This window comes from Marmota marmota, unplaced genomic scaffold (genome assembly GCF_001458135.2).
Source record: "Marmota marmota marmota unplaced genomic scaffold, marMar, whole genome shotgun sequence".
NCBI classification, from domain to species: Eukaryota; Metazoa; Chordata; class Mammalia; order Rodentia; family Sciuridae; genus Marmota; species Marmota marmota.
This window is the reverse complement of record NW_026000016.1, coordinates 45540887-45557835: the sequence shown is the minus strand read 5'-3', so window position 1 is coordinate 45557835 and position 16949 is coordinate 45540887. Positions and strand designations below refer to the sequence as shown.

The 16949-nt window shown below is 48.8% G+C and overlaps 1 protein-coding gene across 1 annotated transcript in view; it reads left to right on the top strand.

The window, feature by feature from the left end:
• Lmod1 (leiomodin 1) overlaps positions 1–16949 on the top strand; it is a 40434-nt gene that overhangs the window by 19075 nt on the left and 4410 nt on the right. The window lies entirely within an intron of this gene.

Below are 16949 nucleotides of genomic sequence, written 5' to 3'. Positions count from 1 at the left end.
GAAGGGGAGCCCCTCACATCCAGAAGACCATAGGGGAGCACTTTGCTGCTGTCTTAGGACATCACACAATATGCTCAGGCACAAATAATTACAGAACCTAAAGCCTGGTATGTGTGTCCATCATTTCATTTGATCCTCCCATGGCCTTGTAAGGTAGATAAACTTCAATCTGATGGACAGATGAAAAACTGAGGCTTCATGAGGTCACCCAGTTGGTGGCTGAGGAAGGTCTTGAGCTTTTTCTTTTGAGCTCAAGTTGCAACAAATCTTGCATAACTTAACATCAACAAAATCTGTCCCGCCAGCCTTCACTGTGGACCTCCACTAGAATGGGAGACGCATTTATTCAGACAGCATTTAGGAAACATACATTGTGTGCGCGGTTCTAGGAGAGGGGCTGCTCAGTTCTGGTGGCTGTGGCAGCCAACAGTTTTCCTGTCACTGTGCTGCACCCTGGAAACTTGCTATGCTCTGAGATGGACACTGACCTGGCTGCTATACTGCCCTCTAAGAGACCTGGGAATGGCTATCAGGAAACACTCCAGACCATTCTGTGGCAATTCCTTTTCCTGCCTGGAAGAATCTTGGTGTCCTGGCTTCCTTCCCCACTCTTCTCCCTCAGGGTCTGCCCCAGACTTTACTCACCTAGCTTCTCTCTCCTCTTCAAAGTAGCCTCCTCCACTCTCCTTTGAGGTTCTTCTCCCAAACCTAGCTATAGAACAGACTTAGGGTTTCTCCAGCTTGCCTCTAGCCAAAGACACTGGAGGCAACCACACAAGCCTAGGGCTTTTCTTGCTCACCATGAACAGAAATAAACAGAGGGAAATAAAACCGGCCTCCATGACAATGGCAGCCACCTTAGCGTCGCCCTGTCTGATATGACAACCACTGGCCACATGTAGCTGTCAAACACTTGAAATGAAGCCAGTCTGAACTGAAATGTGCTACAAGTGTAAAATTTATACTGGATTCCAAAAACTTAGCAGGAAAACATCCTGGAAAATTTTATATTGTTTTCATGTTGAAATGGTAACATCTTGAATGAGTTCAAAACGTATTATTAAAACGAATTTCACCTGTTTCATTTTACTTTTCATAATATGGCTAATAGAACATTTCAAGTTACATATGTAGCTTGCATTATATTTCCTCTGGGCTGTGCTGTCTACAATATAATGTTTATAACTATGGTGCCTGGCATATTATTTGTTTGTTTGGTTGGTTGGTTGGATTTTGTTTTCATATTTTCAGTTCTTTTTTTTTTTGGCGGTGGTGGGGAGGTGTACCCGGGATTGAACTGAGGGGCGCCCAGCCACTGAGCCACATCCACAGCCCTACTTTGTATTTTATTTAGAGACAGGGTCTCACTGAGCTGCTTAGCATCTTGCTATTGATGAAGCTGGCTTTGAACTCGTGATCCTCATCTCAGCCTCCTGAGCCACTGGGATAACAGGTGTGCACCACTGCGCCCAGCTACATGTCAGTTCTTTATTTAATCTTCATCCTTTAGAAATTAAAGCAAGATTAATCTTAACTTCAAAGAGAAAAAATATTATTTATGCAAAAATTATATTGAATGGTTTTAATTTTTCCCTAATGCTCCAATAAATGTTTGAGAAGGCAGCATAACCACTGGATTGGGTCAGCCTTTATGCTAATTCATAACCTATGCAACAGTCCTTAGTTCATTATGAAATTAAATGTTGTTAATGTTCAGTAAAATAAAGTGTTATTGTGCTTATAAAAGTGAAAAAAAAGAAATTAAAGCAAGAGAGAAAAAGAATGAGATTTTGTTTAATATAGCACTATTATTTTTATGTAATTAAGGTCAGGATATTTTAAAACTATCTTTAGGTTTTTAAATTTAGATGATTCACATACTATATCTCATCCATTTTTTTTTTTTTTGCTTTGTTTTGTTTTGGTCCTGGGGGTTAAACCCAAGGGCTCTTTACTATTGAGTCACATCCCCAGTCCTTCCTTCCTTCCTTCCTTCCTTCCTTCCTTCCTTCCTTCCACATTGTCTCACTAAGTTGCTGAGGGTTTTGCCGAATTGCCCAGGCTGGCCTCATACTTGCCATCCTTCTGCCTCAGTGTCCTAAGTTGCTAGAATTATGGGCCTGAGCCCCATGTCTGACTGTTTCACTCCTTTAAAGTATGCATTGGAGCTGGGCATGGTAGCTCATGTCAGTAATCCCAGCAACTCAGGCCATTAAGGCAGGAGGATGGCAAGTTCAAGGCCAGCTTGGGCAACCTAGCAAGAATCTGTTTCAAAATAAAGTAAAAAGGACTGGAGGTATTGCTTGGTGATAGTCGGCCTCCGGTTACAATACCCAGTACCGCAATAAATAGCAATTTGGTGGGTTTTTTTAAAAAAATATATTCACAAACTAATAATAAAAATTTAAAAAATAAATAAATATATTCACAAAGTTTGGTAATCATGACCACCTAATTCCGGAATATTTTCATTACCCACCCCAAAGAAACCCTGTATTCATCAGGATGAGAAATAAGGATACTCCTTAGTCCCCTCTCCCATCCCCCCCACCCCCAAGCAACCACTAATTTACTTTTTTCCTCTATGGATTTGCTATTCTGGATATTTCATATAAGTGAATCATACAAATTTGGACCTGGTTTCTTTCAATTATATTTTCAAGGTGCATCATGGTATAGCATGGTACTTTATTCATTTTCATGGCTGAATATTTTTCTGTTGTATGGACATACATCACATTTGCTTATTCATTCATTCAGCAGTTAATGGATTTTGTTTTCCCATTCGTCTGCTGGGTGGTTTCTGCTTTGGCCCTGCTGTGAACATTTGTGTGTGAGTTTTTGTGTGACATGTTTCGGTCCTCCTGTTTGTATATCTAGGTATAGAATTGCAGGATTGTAAGGTTTGCTTATCTTTTTGAGGACCTGTCAGACTGTTTTCCAAAGTGGCTGCACTATATATATATAGATATATATATATATATATATATATATATGGTGCTAATTCATATTATATATGGAGGTTCCAATTTCTCCACATCCTTACAAACAATTATTTTTGTCTGACTTTTTTTTTTTTAAGAGACATTGATTGGTTGTGAAGCATAGCTCATTATGATTTTGCCAATTCAGGCGATATGGGCTTTATTTTATTAAATAATTGGACAACTTCCTTGCTCCTCTTCTGTACATCCCTTTCCTCTTCCTGAAGACACTCTTTTCGGTGTCACCTTACTTTTGTGGTTTTCCTTGCTATTTATACACCCGTGACTCACAAATCTACACCTCAAGCCCAGACTTCTTTCCTAAGCATCAGATCCTTATTTATTTATTTATTGGGGTACTGGGGATTGAACTCAGGGGCACCACCACTGAGCCACATCCCCAGCCCTATTTTATATTTTATTTACAGACGGGGTCTCACTTAGCACCTTGCTTTTGCTGAGGCTGGCTTTGAACTTGTGATCCTTCTGCCTCAGCCTCCCGAGCCCCTGGGATTACAGGTGTGCGCCACTGCACCTGGCTCAGATTCTTATTAATGCCAACTTGTTGGGCATTTAAACCTTGTCATGAGCAAAACAATTTATCATCCTAATTGTCATGTTCATCTCCTCCTCCATATTGCCTGTCATGGTTACAAGCATCATCCCCCACCCCCATACTGGGGATTAAACCCAGGAGTGCTCTACCTCTGAGCTATATCCCCAGTCCTTTTTATTTTTTATTTTGAGACAGAGTCTTGTTAAGTTGCCCAGCGTGGCCTCAAACTTGGCACTCCTCCTATTTCAGCCTCCTGAATCACTGGAATTATAGACATGTGCCACCTTGCCCAGATAATAGCATCATTATCTATCCACTCAACCAAACTGAAAACTCCTCCTTGTCATTCTCCACTTCATTGAATCTTATCAACTGTGCTCCAGATATGTCTATGGCATTCACTTCCCTCTCTGTGCTCACTGCTCAACTTTAGTCCAGGATCTCATAATTTCTTGCCTATTGCAGTAGCTTCTATTGGACTATTGCAGTAGCTTCCTAATGTTCTCTTACTTGCTTCTTTCCGGTTTCTCCCAGTTTCAATTCCATCCTCCAAATAGCTGTCAGAGCTATCTTTTCAAAATACAATGTTATTTCTCTGTTAAAAATCTGTGTGCTTCTCCCCTGGCCACTGGGCAAAGCCCCCACTGCTTAGCACCATGTGTATTCCATCATGAACTGCCTCCAGAGCTCAATTCTGGGTTCATCTCCCACCACCACCTTCTTCCCCTGCTGCAGTTACAAAGAACTTCTCTACAATCCCTGCCAGGCTCCAGTGAATCCACGCCTTTGCCTATTTTGTTCCCTCTACTGAGGTACCTCTCTTGTCTCTGATGCCCAGATGACTTCTCCGAAGGAGGCTACTTCCAAAGCTTTACTTCCAGGTTCCCACCACCCTTGTGGATTCACCAGGTTCTGCGCTTAGAGGCCACTTGGCCTCCATGATGCAATGGCTTGGATCTTTGTTTGCTGCTCTTTCCTTCTAGATTCTGACTTCCTCCTTCCCTCGCCCCCAGTGGCATGACCAGACCCACATCCAATTGTCCTAGAGCTTAACGACTCAGCTAAAGGGTTGGCTTGTTCTTCAAGTGTGACGGACTCTCCCAGGGTATCTCAGAGGGAAAGACCCAGCCTCCCCTCTCAGATGGCAAGGGAAACTCCCATCTCATGACCATGGCCCATGAAGATCCTATGTCTCCTAGGGCTTCAGCCATTGGAAGGGAACTGTGCTTGGGAGTTGTAATACCTTTGCAGTCTGAAAGGAGAGACTTTCCAGAATTGGGCATGGGACATGGTGGCTCAAAGTTCATCATTTTAGTGGGGTAAAAATTCTCCAGGAAGAGTCAGTGTGGAGTGGAGGTGGTGTTGTCCTGGACCCCTGTAGAGACTTCAGGAAAACATTGGCAAAGGCTTCTCACAATGGGTTAGAGGCAGACGGAGAGATGTCAAGTGGAAGGTGGTGCAGTTGGGTGCTGATGGGGGCTTCTTGGAGGTTTCTGGTAGGGTGCCAAGGAGTTCTACCCTGGACTCTGCCCTGTTCAGTGGGCACAAGGATCTAGAAGCCAAGCCTACCAGATTTGCAGATTATCTGAAGCTGAGAGGGACAATGAACTTTTTAAACAGCAAAAACCAAGATCCAAAAAGTTCTGTTTGGATGGGTTTGGCTCAGTGAACTAGAACTTTTCTTCCCTAGAGAAGAGCAGCCTACAGAAGAGAAGGGGTGGCCTTGTTTTACATGGCCCCAGGAGGGCTTTCTGAGATAGAGCCTGTTTAGAAAAGAAAGAAAGAGCCGGGTATGGTGACGCTCACTTCAGGAGGCTGAAACAGAAAGATCTCCAAGTTCAAGGCCAACTTGGGCAATTTAGAAAGATCCTGTCTCAAAATAAAAATAAAGGGCTGGGGATGTAATTCAGTGGTGAAGTGCCCCTGGGTTCAATATCTAGTACTGGGGCAGGGGCTGGGGTGGGGAGAAAAGGAAGGAAAAGGAGGGAGGCAGTGTTTGTCGGCTTGTGTTCCTCAAAAAGAACTAAGCTCCCTGTCACTGGAATTATTCAGCACACACTGCTTAACAGGGACACTGTAGATAGGATTTAAATATTTGCAATTCATTCCAGCAAATATTTATTCACTGCAAAGTGTTCTGCCAGGCCAGGGGCTAAGGATAGAAATAAAAGATGGGTCTCTTATATTTCAAGTCACTCACCGTCTAGTCCAGGGACAGGTGAGTAAACTAATTAGTGCTCAGAGAGCTGTGAGCTGGACCTGCTGTAGGAACACAGAGCAAGGACTCCTGTTCCAGGGGTTGGGAGGGCTACTGAAAGGGCCCTTGGGCTGAAGGTCAGTAGGCCATCAAGAGGCAAATGCTGTTATTAGTGGTTCACATAAGAAATGTTATCTCAACTATCTTCTTAAAAAGTTTCTGTCTTCTAGAGATGTACACTGAAATATGTATGTATGAAATGAGGACTTACATAGCATACAAGAGACCCTGGGTTTCATCCCCCATGACTCAAAAATAGATAAATAAAATGATCTAAAGATGGGAGATGTGGGGCCTTGAACCCTCTTGTTCAAGAATCAAGACTTCCAAATGGTCACAGCAGAGTATGAAACAAAGCCCAGGGCTCGCCTGAGCATGGGGCCCTGCAGGACTGCTGAGGTCAAACACCCATGAAGCTGGGCCCAATTAGGCCGTTGTAGCCTTTTCTGTTTAGAAAAAGAAGGAGGGTGTCTGGGTGAGAGCCAGGGCTCCTACTCACAGCTCCAGCAAGCAGCAAGAGGACAACATGTTCTTCTTGCTATCCCCATGGGACCCAAGAGGGACCCAGCACTCAGGGAAAAATAGCTGACTTTTGAGTAGATCTTTACAATGTTTTCCAAACTCACTTGGGTTTTCATCTGGGCTGGGATGAAATGAAGATACAGAAAGTGGCAAGCAGGCATTTAGACAGCAAAGCACTCAAGTGTCTTATTTGTCTCTCCAAAGAGATTTCCTGGCTTCTCCAAAAATGGGGTTTACTATAAGCTTCCCAGCATGAGTCACCAGACCAGTTGGCAAAACATTTAGGTCTGCAGAAAGCAGTGGAGCTGACCCTTCCCTGGCAGAGAAATTTTCTGCCCTAAGCACCTCCAGGCCCCTGAGATGGGTTCTTCATAACCCAAGAGAAACCAGAATGGCCTGCCTAGGAGGTGTGGCCAGCACAGCCTGAAGGCAACTGCCACCCCTCCCAGCTGGGTCTTCTCTTTGCAGAAGCACGCAGAGGCCTCTGGTGCAAGTAGTAAGGGTAGTAAGGGCACCCGGAGAAGTGATCGCTCCCACCAGGTCTTCTTTCTAGTGCCTGTGGCAGAACTGCTCCTCAAGGTCAGGTCACCTCCCCCATTCAACACCCCCTTCACTAGAAACTGGGCCCCTGCAAGACTCAAGCAACCAAGGATCCCCTTTCCCTTTGGCAGAGAGTTTGGTGATAGATTGCGTGCAAGAGCCCAGCACCCCCAAGTTTGCACATCATTCATTCTCTTTTCTGGAAGTTGCTTCTGCTCCCCATCACTTCCAAGGGCAGAGCAGGCACAGAGATGGGGGCACTGCTCCCCCGTGGAGCTGGTCTCCTGCCAAACGGCATCAGGAAAGGCCCTTTTCCAGGGTACCACTGTACCCGCCAAAGTTCATCCTGGGAGAGAAAAATGAGCTGTGGAGTTGCTGTTTACACTAGAGCAGGAGGCCTGAGACCCTCCTGGTTTCTGCTCAGCACTAATATTTATCACCAGAGATGACTGGTAAGTGCTGGAACAGGACCAGGAGAGGCCAGGCTGCATGGTGGTTCCCTGCGCAGCAGAGCCAGGCAGAGGCTGAGCAGCAGGAGGGGAATGACCACCAATCTCTGCCCCTTCCATGCACTCCATACCTTTTCCCCGGCCACTGACTTGAGGGATCTTATTTTTTTTTTAATTTTTTAATGTTTTTTAATTTCTTTGTTTCTCAGGGCTGGGTATGGAACCCACACCTCATATATGCCGGGCAAGAACTCTACCCTTGGTCTATTCCTGCAGCCCAGGTCTTGCTTTTCTATTTTATTTTGTTTTTGCTATGAACTGGATTATTTTAAGATAATTTTCTCTTTCTCTCTTTCTTTCTTTCTTTTTTTTTTTTTTTTTTTGGTACTAGAGATTGAACCCAGGGGTGCTTAACCACTGAGCCACATCCCCAGCCCTTTGTATTTTTTATTTTTAGACAGGGTCTCACTAAGTTGCTTAGGGCCTTGCTTTGTTGCTCAGGCTGGCTTTGAACTTGTAGTCCTCCTGCCTCAGACTCCTGAATTGCTGGGATTACAGCTGTGTGCCACTGTGCCCAGTGATAACTCTTCTTTTTTTTTTTTTTAAATTTTCTTCCTAATCATAAAAGTAGTTCAGATTTTAGATATGTCTTTGAAATGAAAACGTTAAATTGTTACCTTGCATTGTGACCAAAGTAAAAAGTCCAGACGGTCAATCTGAACCTCTAAGGACAGACAGAGCTCAGCAGGAAGAAAGGGAAGAGTTTTCCAAGGGATAGGAACATCCTTGCAAATGTCCCAAGGCCTAGCTGCCTCAGGCATTTAAGAGTTTTGCAGGATGGATGGAGACTGCGGTGGTGGGCAGGGGAAGCCAACTCGCCAGGAGAGGACTTCAGCGGCCAGGTCAGGAGGGGCCTACAAGTCTGTACTTGTCCTGAGGGTGTTGGGGGACAACTGAGGTTGTAGGCCAAGAAATGAGTTGAGGGGTGTGTGTGTTAGAAGGGCCCCAGGCTGCAGTGTGGAGATTCTCCTGGAGGACATCAACAAAATCCGAGACAAGGTTGTTGTCCCAACCCCATGAGAGCTGGCCTGGCTGGGACCAGGGCAACCTGATAAAGGATGGAGAGAGGCTGTTTTGAGAGGTGTTAGACTTTCTATCATCTACATGTGGAAGACAGGGAGTAAAGTAGTCTTTGTGAAGGAGGCTGATTTCCCAGCCTCCCCCACGCCCCTTGGGCTGCTGGTGGAGGAAAGGGATAAGTGAGTGCACAGGAGTTCGGCCACCTCCCAACCTCCCCTCCTCTCCTCTTCCCAGAAGGGCTTCTGAGAAGAGCGCGAGATATCTAGAGGAACCATCCTCCAAGACAGGGAGTGTGTGGGAGTGAGCAGGGGGCAGGGGATGAGAAGCCCAGTTTTTGAGGTTCTTTGGGGGCACACAAACCAAGATGTTTGCTTGACAGTGGGATAGAAGGGTCTGAACGTCTGTAGTAGCTTGGAGAGAACATAGACGGCAACTGACGCCAGTGGAGTGGATGAGGGCACCCAGAGAGAGGGTCTAGAAGTGGAAACAAGGAGGCTTGAAATGAGACCTTGAAAACAGCCCCATGCCTGTGTCCAGGAGGGGCAGCAGGTGGGGGGTGGGCTACACCTTGTGGGAGACTGAAAAGGAGGAAAGCCATGGGGGGCAGGATGGAAACCAGGGGAGGAAAGCATTCAGGAGGAGGGCCTGTCCTCAGGACCAGTTGTTCCTCCAGGAGTTGAGCAAGATGAAGCATGAAAGATGTGAACCTGATTTAGCAACAAGAGGGGCAGAAGTCATGGGGTGGGGGGCGGGAAATGAACTGCTGTGGACTGAGGGGAGTGAGGTGAGATTGTGTGGAACTGAGGAACGAGGAGGGATGAAGAAGTAGAGTTCTTTGGGGGAAGTCTGGGTACAGAAGGCTGCAGACAGAGGCAGAGCCTGATAGAGATTTTGGGGTGAAGGCAGGGAGCTAAGTAACAGGGTGAGAGGAAGGAGCTGGGAAAGAGGGAGAGTGTGGAGAGTGGAGGGCTAGGCTGGGGCCCATGGGGTGAGGTGGACCCCAGGCAGCAGGAGAGGGATGAGGACAGGATTCAGCAGGAGTGACGCTGGAGGTTGGAGGATCCCACTGGAGGCTTTCTGTTTCTTCCCGAGGAGACTGTCTGAGACTAGAGACACACGGTCCCAGAGGGTCCCTGAATGTGAAGGGAACTGGGACCAGTCCTGACAGGTGATTTTCCCTACAATCTTCGGGAGCCCTTGGTGCTGTTGTAGATGCTTTGCCTATGGCTTCTCATTGGAGCCTCTCAACAGCCCATTTGTGAAGGATTATGGTCCCATTTGACAGATGAGAGGGGTTCATGAACGTGCCCAGGATGCCATAAGGCAGGGACCGGAACCCTGGCATTCCAACTCCAGAGCTGGTGCTTAGCCTTGGCACTGCCCAGGAGGGTGTGGGTAGTGGGGTCTGCCCCTCACAGTGGGTGGGCTGCTCTCCCCAGACAGCCAGTAGCCTGGGATGGGGAGCAGCTCAGGCAAGGGGTTGCAAGCTACAGGGTTGGGACTTTGGCCATCACTGGTGACCAGGCTGAGGGTATTGGCAAGTTGATGAATGACAGGGCTAGATAGGACAGGAGGTGACACAGTCAAGATGGCTGGAATAGAGAAGTCAGAATTTGGGCCTTGTTCCTGCAGTTCCACTGATGAGCGGATGCCCAAAGGAGTTGAGAATAACAACTCAGAAATTAGGACACACATGTTTGTAACAGCATTATTCAGAAGGGCCACAGCTAACCCGAGTGTCCCTCAACAGATGAATGAATTGACAAAACGTGGTATGTACATACAGTGGAATAGTATTCTGCCTTTAAAAGGAAAAGAATGTTTGAATTTGAATGTTTGAAATGTCTCCTTGCCCAGGTAGTATATTGCAGAACTTAAGTCTCACTGTCCCTCACTATGTGAAAGGGGTGAGTGTTGGGATTGCTTCTTAGGTACTATGGTAATGTGATAGTCATTAGGTCATGAAGGAAAAATATTATGGGAAACAGTGGGAAAGGAAAACCACTCACGACACAGCTGAGGGTCCCTGAATGTGAAGGGCGCTGGCTCCCACCAGCCACCCCGGGCAGGCCCCTCCCCCTAGCTTCCTCCCGCTGAGACTAAAGCCTGAGGAGTCTCTGCCTGCTCTGTCTGGACTTGGGAGAAGCACTTAGCATGGAGTCTGGCACCATGTAAACACTACTAGATGGTTGTGGAGATTAGTATCAGCATTCTTATTTAGTGTTGGATGGCCGGGGTAGAAGAGCTCTCTGGGGACTAGGTATTCTGAGGAAATAGTGGATTGGCTTATGGCCCCACTCACACACCACAGTGTAATACAACTGGCCTCCTCACCCCCTGGTTCCACATTCGCAGATTCAACTAGCTATGGATAGACTATATTAAAAAATTAAAAATAACAGTATAGCAGTCAAAATAATATGGATTTTAAAATACAGTATTAACTAGTCACATATAATTTACATTGCTTTACGTATTATACGTAATCTAGAGATGATTTAAAGCATTTGGAGGATGTGCCTAGGTTCGATGTGAACACTAGGCCATTTTTTATTAGGGACTTGAGCATCCACAGACTTTGGTATCTGAGGGGCTTCTGGAGCCAATGCCCTGTGGATTCTGAGGAAGATGGCAGAGGGGTTAAAAGTCTGGAGCCTGAGAACCTGAACTTGAATCCTTGCTTCAACATTATTAGCTGTGGGTTCTTGGGCTTCCATTTCTTCTTCTCTACTCAGTCCCCGGTGGGCCACAGTAGGGAGCATGGGAGTTGGTTACCATCCAGGAACACATGGAACAGCATGTCAGGCAGCTCTGGAGAGGTCAGCTCTTGTTAGGCTGGAGAGGTGAGGTGTTAAGAACCCATGGGGGTGCTCCCTGGACTGAGGATTTGGGGAAAAGGGTTGAACAAAGGTCCTGGATCTTTTCTCAGGTGGACTGGCAGTCCAGGATGGGGGTCATACCCCTCAGACAAAGGGGCTTAAAGTTGGGAAGTGAGCTCCCCCAGTGCCAGGGTTTCTCTGGCTTTCTCACCCAGTAGAAGGAACAGTCTGACTTTTGCCATTCCCAGACCTGAGGCAGGACCATCTGCAGATGGGCATCTCTCTGCCAGGGGGCTGATCCTCTGTACTACCCTTGGGAGCTGACCCACTTGCTCACAAGTGGCTGGGCTGACCACTGGGGTGCCTGGGAAGCCAGAGAGAGGCCAGGTAGGGTGGGGCTGGGCAGCAGGAGTCCTGGATGCTTGCGAGTGCAGCTGTTCTTAGCTCTGTGACTGCACTGGCCCTGGCTTCTCAGCCCAGAGCTCACCAGGTGCACGCCTCCCTTGGGGGTGCCCGCATTACCCTCTCTGAAGCCCTGGGCCTGTGAGAGGTTGTGTCCAGATGGCTCGCATTCGTTTTGAGGATGCAGGGGAAAAGCCTCCAGGACTGGGTCATGTTTACTGAGTGTTCACTAGTAGGCTCCAGGTTGGGAGCAGGCCTGATGGGGACATCTGCACACCGCTGGTGTTGACGGGCCAGACTGGGGTGACGTGGGTGTCTCTGGGCCTGGCCCCTCTTTGTTGCCGACAGCCTCCATGTGGATTACTGGATGGTGCGCGTGGCTGTCCATGCCAACAAGCCTTCCCTGAGCACCAGGCTGTGCGAAGCCCTTGCAGGGCATCTTCCATGCTGTCCTCTGTGGTCAGGGGCTGGGCGCTCCAGATGTGCAGAGTGGTCGGTCAGTGGTCTCAGAAAGCATGGGAGGAGGTGGCACTGCAGCCCCACCTCATAGGACAAAGGCTCCCAACCCCAAATTAGGAATTCTATGTTAAGTCCCTATTTTTATGAGACTAACTGTACTCCAGTACGGGAGGAACTGAGTGTATGTGTGGTCGTGTGTACAAGCCCTTGAACATTCCGGAAAGTTTCTTTCCAGAGATGTTAGCTGAAGGGGAGGAAGGTTATGGGCTCACTCTCTCCTCTTGCCTGTTTCCTCCCCACTTCTCCAGCCTCATCTCTGAGGCTTCGGTTTCCTCATCAGCCTCTTACAATTAGGAGGGGTGAAGAGAGCTTCCCTCAGAACTTGTCCTCAAGGGCCAGTGGAGACAGTTTGTGTTTCCTAGAGTGGGGGGCTTTGGAATCGGGGAGGCTGGCATGGGATGATCTGGAAAGGGCCAGGGGATGCTGTGAGGTGCCCAGACTTTGTCCACTGCCAGGCAGGAGCTGAGAAAGGGGCTGCCTGACCTTTTTAGGGGTTGTACAACCCAGTGTGGAGCCCCAGGGTGATCAGTCTGGTGCATATAAGACAAATTCAGAGGGCCTAAGTGACTTACCCAAGGTCACACAGCTAGCAGGGGGCAGAGCTGGGATTTGCACACGGGCCAACCAGGCAGTTGGGCTTCCATGCCACCATGGTTAGACCTTTGCCAGAACAATCCCCAGTTTTCCTGATAGCTCTGAAGGGGACCTGTGGCTCTCTATGGGCAATGCCAGTTATTAAAAGATCTGTCTAATGAACCGGGCAGAGCCTCCGTAGAGGAATGCTGTGTCACAGACCGCATTTCCTATGGTCCCTTCCCAGACTGCCAGCCCTGGTGACAGCAGTGGACCCTCCCAAAACTGCTTGCTAGGAGAATCTAGAAACTTTCTTCTTGGTGGAAAACCCATAAAAGAGTCACATGGAGTGAGGCAGGAGACCGAGGAGACGACTCCTTTGATCCCCACCAGTCGGGGCCCTTCTGCTTGCCTGCCCTTCGCACCAGCCCTGAAAGCGAGCTGCTCTCCCAGGGGACCTGTGGCCAGTTCCTCCCAGCCCCCCCTTGTGCAGACAGATGACACTGGCAGCCGCAGTTCCTGAGACCAGGAGGTCACCAGGTGGCTGGAGGGAGTGCCCCCTGCTGGGACAGCTTCTTGAGAAGAGCAGGGGAGTGAGATCTTGTGCAAGACCAGGAAGGACAGGTGGCAAGGGGTCAGCACGTTGGGAGCAGGACTAGGAGATGTCCCATTGATCTGGGGGAAGCAAGAAGCAGGCCACCGCCAAGGTAGAAATGCATTTTCTAGTGAGTTCTGGATCCACACACAGGAGCCTGTCAATGCCCTCAGGGACAATGGCAGCTAAGGCCTGGGAAGAGGGTCTACCAAAAGCCGAGCTGGGGACCTGAAGCCCTGCATCCAGCCTGGAGCTCCAGCTGGGGGCGTTCTGGATGCCTCCAGCCAGAAGCCCTTGGAGGTACTGAGCAGGACACAGCAAGAGGGCCACTGCCGTCTGAGTCAGCATCACCTCAGTCTTGCTTTAGGGAAAAACAAAGGTGCCTGACTTCACAGCGGGGTTATCACACGTGAGGGGTACAGTCATGCAGGCGCCCCTGCCCTCCATCACTCTGTCTCTCCTAGGCAAGTGGCTGGAAAGGGGACACAAGCAAAAGCAAAAGCAGAAGTCCTGTGCCTTCTGACAGCCTAGGGTCCTCCTGCAGACTCCTGGCAGCTGTCTGGGGCTAGGATGGCTCTCAGAGGGGCAGACGCCTCCTCCTCAGGTGCTGGGTCACAGGAAGGAAAGAGATGAGCTGAGAGGAGTTGGCATGAGCCAGCAGGGGTTCAGCGAGCGGGTACTGAGCGCAGACTCAGAGGCTTTGACTCTCATACCAGAAAGTTCTCACTTTTTAAGTTAGACAATTGTCTGTCTTTATGTCTTTATATACAGATGCCTTCTGGATAGACAATTCTCCTCTGCTCTTTTGGCAAGGGAGGTGGTAAATTGTTCTCTGCAGTTAGATAAGACTCCACAGGGAATCCTATCAGAAGACCCCTGTGAGGAAAAAGATGGTGTGTTCTGCCCATTGACCCCACCAGGGGCACTGAACATGGATCTAACTCATGTGACCATTCCCAGTCCTTTTTATTTTTTATTTGGAGACAGGATCTCACTAAATTGCTTAGGGTCTTGCTAAGTTGCTGAGGCTGGCCTCAAACTTCCAATCCTCCTGTCTCAGCCTCCCTAGGGGTGCACCACTGTGCCCAGCCCCACTAGAGGATTTCTGAAGTCATCCTTTCCATTCCCCTGCCTATGGGCTTTCCCTACCCATTCAGGTTTTCCCAAGGGGGAAAAGATATTGTTACTTAGGGCTCCCATCTAGAAGATACAAACTGTCATTCTATGGAAGTTCTTTATCATGGCTAACTTAAACCCCTTTTGCTATAAGGAACAAACTAAAGACTACGGACAGGAACACATGCAAAAATAACCTCTGGAGGTCACCAGGATGCACCACTAGTTCTAGAAACAAAAAGAAGTCAGCCTGGACTCCTTCTCAGATAAGCTTGAAGGAGACGGCGCTGGTGTGTGCGGAGGAACTCACCCCACAGAAATCCCAGGCCAGGGAGGACTCCGGGCTCCTTCTCCTTTTAAGGCAACATCTGAGCTCCCAGGGCTGCTCGAGCCGCAACAAGCCCCAGCCCCACTCATTCCTGGCTATTTGGAGGAAACTGATGATTAATCAGCCCTTTCCCCCTCCCCCACTCGGCCTGTTTTTCATTAGGTTCTTTTTAAAGGGTTGGCACACCTCCCCAGAACAGGCACTTGGCAGATCCTAGCCAAGCAGGACCACAGCGGAGGGGAAGCACCTGAGAGGGAGTGGCCAGGAGTCCCACCGGAGGACAGAGGGCAGAGGTCAGGACCTGGGATGTAAGGGAGAAAAGTGTTCAAATGTGGAAAACAAGCCCTGGTTGGGAAGGGAGCGAAGGCTCTGAATGGGATCCCAGAGCCTGATGAGGTTTACTGAGGTCCCATGGACAGCAAGGGCACTCGGGGACCCAAGGGATCCTGGGCAGGCAGGAGGGAGAGCCTGGGCCCCTAATAGGAAGGTCGGAGGCAGTGACATTGACTTGGTGGCTGTTTTAGTCAGCTTTTTCATTGCTGTGACTAAGAGATCTGACCAGAACGATTGTAGAAGAGGAAAAGTTTATTTGAAGGCTCACAGTTTCAGAGATCTTAGTTCATAGACAGCCGGCTCCACTCCTCAGGGCTCGATTTGAGGCAGGACATCATGACGAAGAGTGTGGCAGAGGGAAGCAGCTCACGTGGTGACCAGGGAGCAGAGAGAGAGCCCGCTCTCCAGATACAAAACACATACCCCATGACCACGCTCCCAACTCCTACCTCCTCCAGCCACATCCACCTGCCTCCAGCTACCGCCCAGTTAATCCCATCAGGGATCAATCCACTGATTAGTTTAAGGCTCTCACAACCGGATCATTTCTTCTCTGAACCTTCTTGCATTGTCTCACATGTAAGCTCTTGGGGGACACCTCACATCCAAACCATAACAGTGGCTGTTCGTGAGACAATCAAGCCTAACCCTCAGTTTTTCCTGAACCTGCTGGGTGAAATTGGCTGTCATCTCTCTCTGGGTCCCCAGCTTCCCTCAGCGCAGCCTGTGACTGAGAGGCATGGCATCTCTGCAGCAGACAGTTGGGCCGTGCCTGGTGGGCTCTGAGACATTCCGCTGTGGACGCATTCTGGGAAGGGAAGGAGAGGGAGGCATGATATCTAGAGACCATGCCATCAGCTCTCACCGCCAAGCTCCAGGTGGATGGAACCACTCTGCATGTGGCATGGGAGGGGAGGAGAGTCCCTGGTCACATAAGGGCAGATCATTATAAAAGTTCCCTAAAAGGAAACCCACTGGGTTTCCTCATTTACATCCTATTTGCATACTTCTTTACATACAGAAAAGTTATTACCACTTCCCATTCAGGGCAATCATAAGTGGCAAACTCAGTTCCTTGGGGGCCACAGTGAGTTGGGGGGGCTCTCGGTCCCCTGTTCCATCACCACAGTTCCAGGTGGAATCCCATGCATTCTAGGGCAGGAGGCAACAAGTGCCCTTTCCAAGGCTCTGTCCACCAGGCTCTGGGCCCCTGGGCTGCCTATTATGAGTCTAGCAGAAGAGCCAAGGACTTCTCTTGCCAAATACCCAGGGGCTGGTCTCCAATGGCATGTGTTTGTGGTTCCGGTACAAACTGTCTCCAAAGGGCCAACCTTGCCCTCCATTCCCTCTGGGACAAGGAGTGCCTTTCTTCCTTCCCCTTTTCCACACCCCACTGGGCTCTCTTAAAAGAAACCCTCCATGCTCAGGCCATGGTCTCTCAATGCGCCTTTAAGGAAGGTCCTCCTAGCATATCTTGGAGTCCCAGTTGGACAGTTAAATTTAATGCCGTATTGTAGGTAATCTGCTGCTTCCTCTGCTCCTGTGGTGGGGATGTGCACTAGGTCCTCTTGAAATAGCTCCTCGACTTCATGAAGCAAGAAATACCCCTCTCCCCCAGGGAGGTGCTGGGTGGTTGGTGGACACTCAAGCCTCCATTGTGTTCCCCTGACTCCATCCCACAGCCTCCCCAAGCAGCAGCCCACATCTGCATGGTCAAAGTGGAGTTGCAGAATCCTAGCGGACTCCAGGGCTACCTACGGGAGAGGCTTGACCTTAGCAAAATTTTTACTAAAAAATAAAGACTAGGGCTGGGAATGCAGCACAGTGGCAGAGTACTTGCCCAACATGCATCAAGCCCTGGGTTCCATCCCCAGCA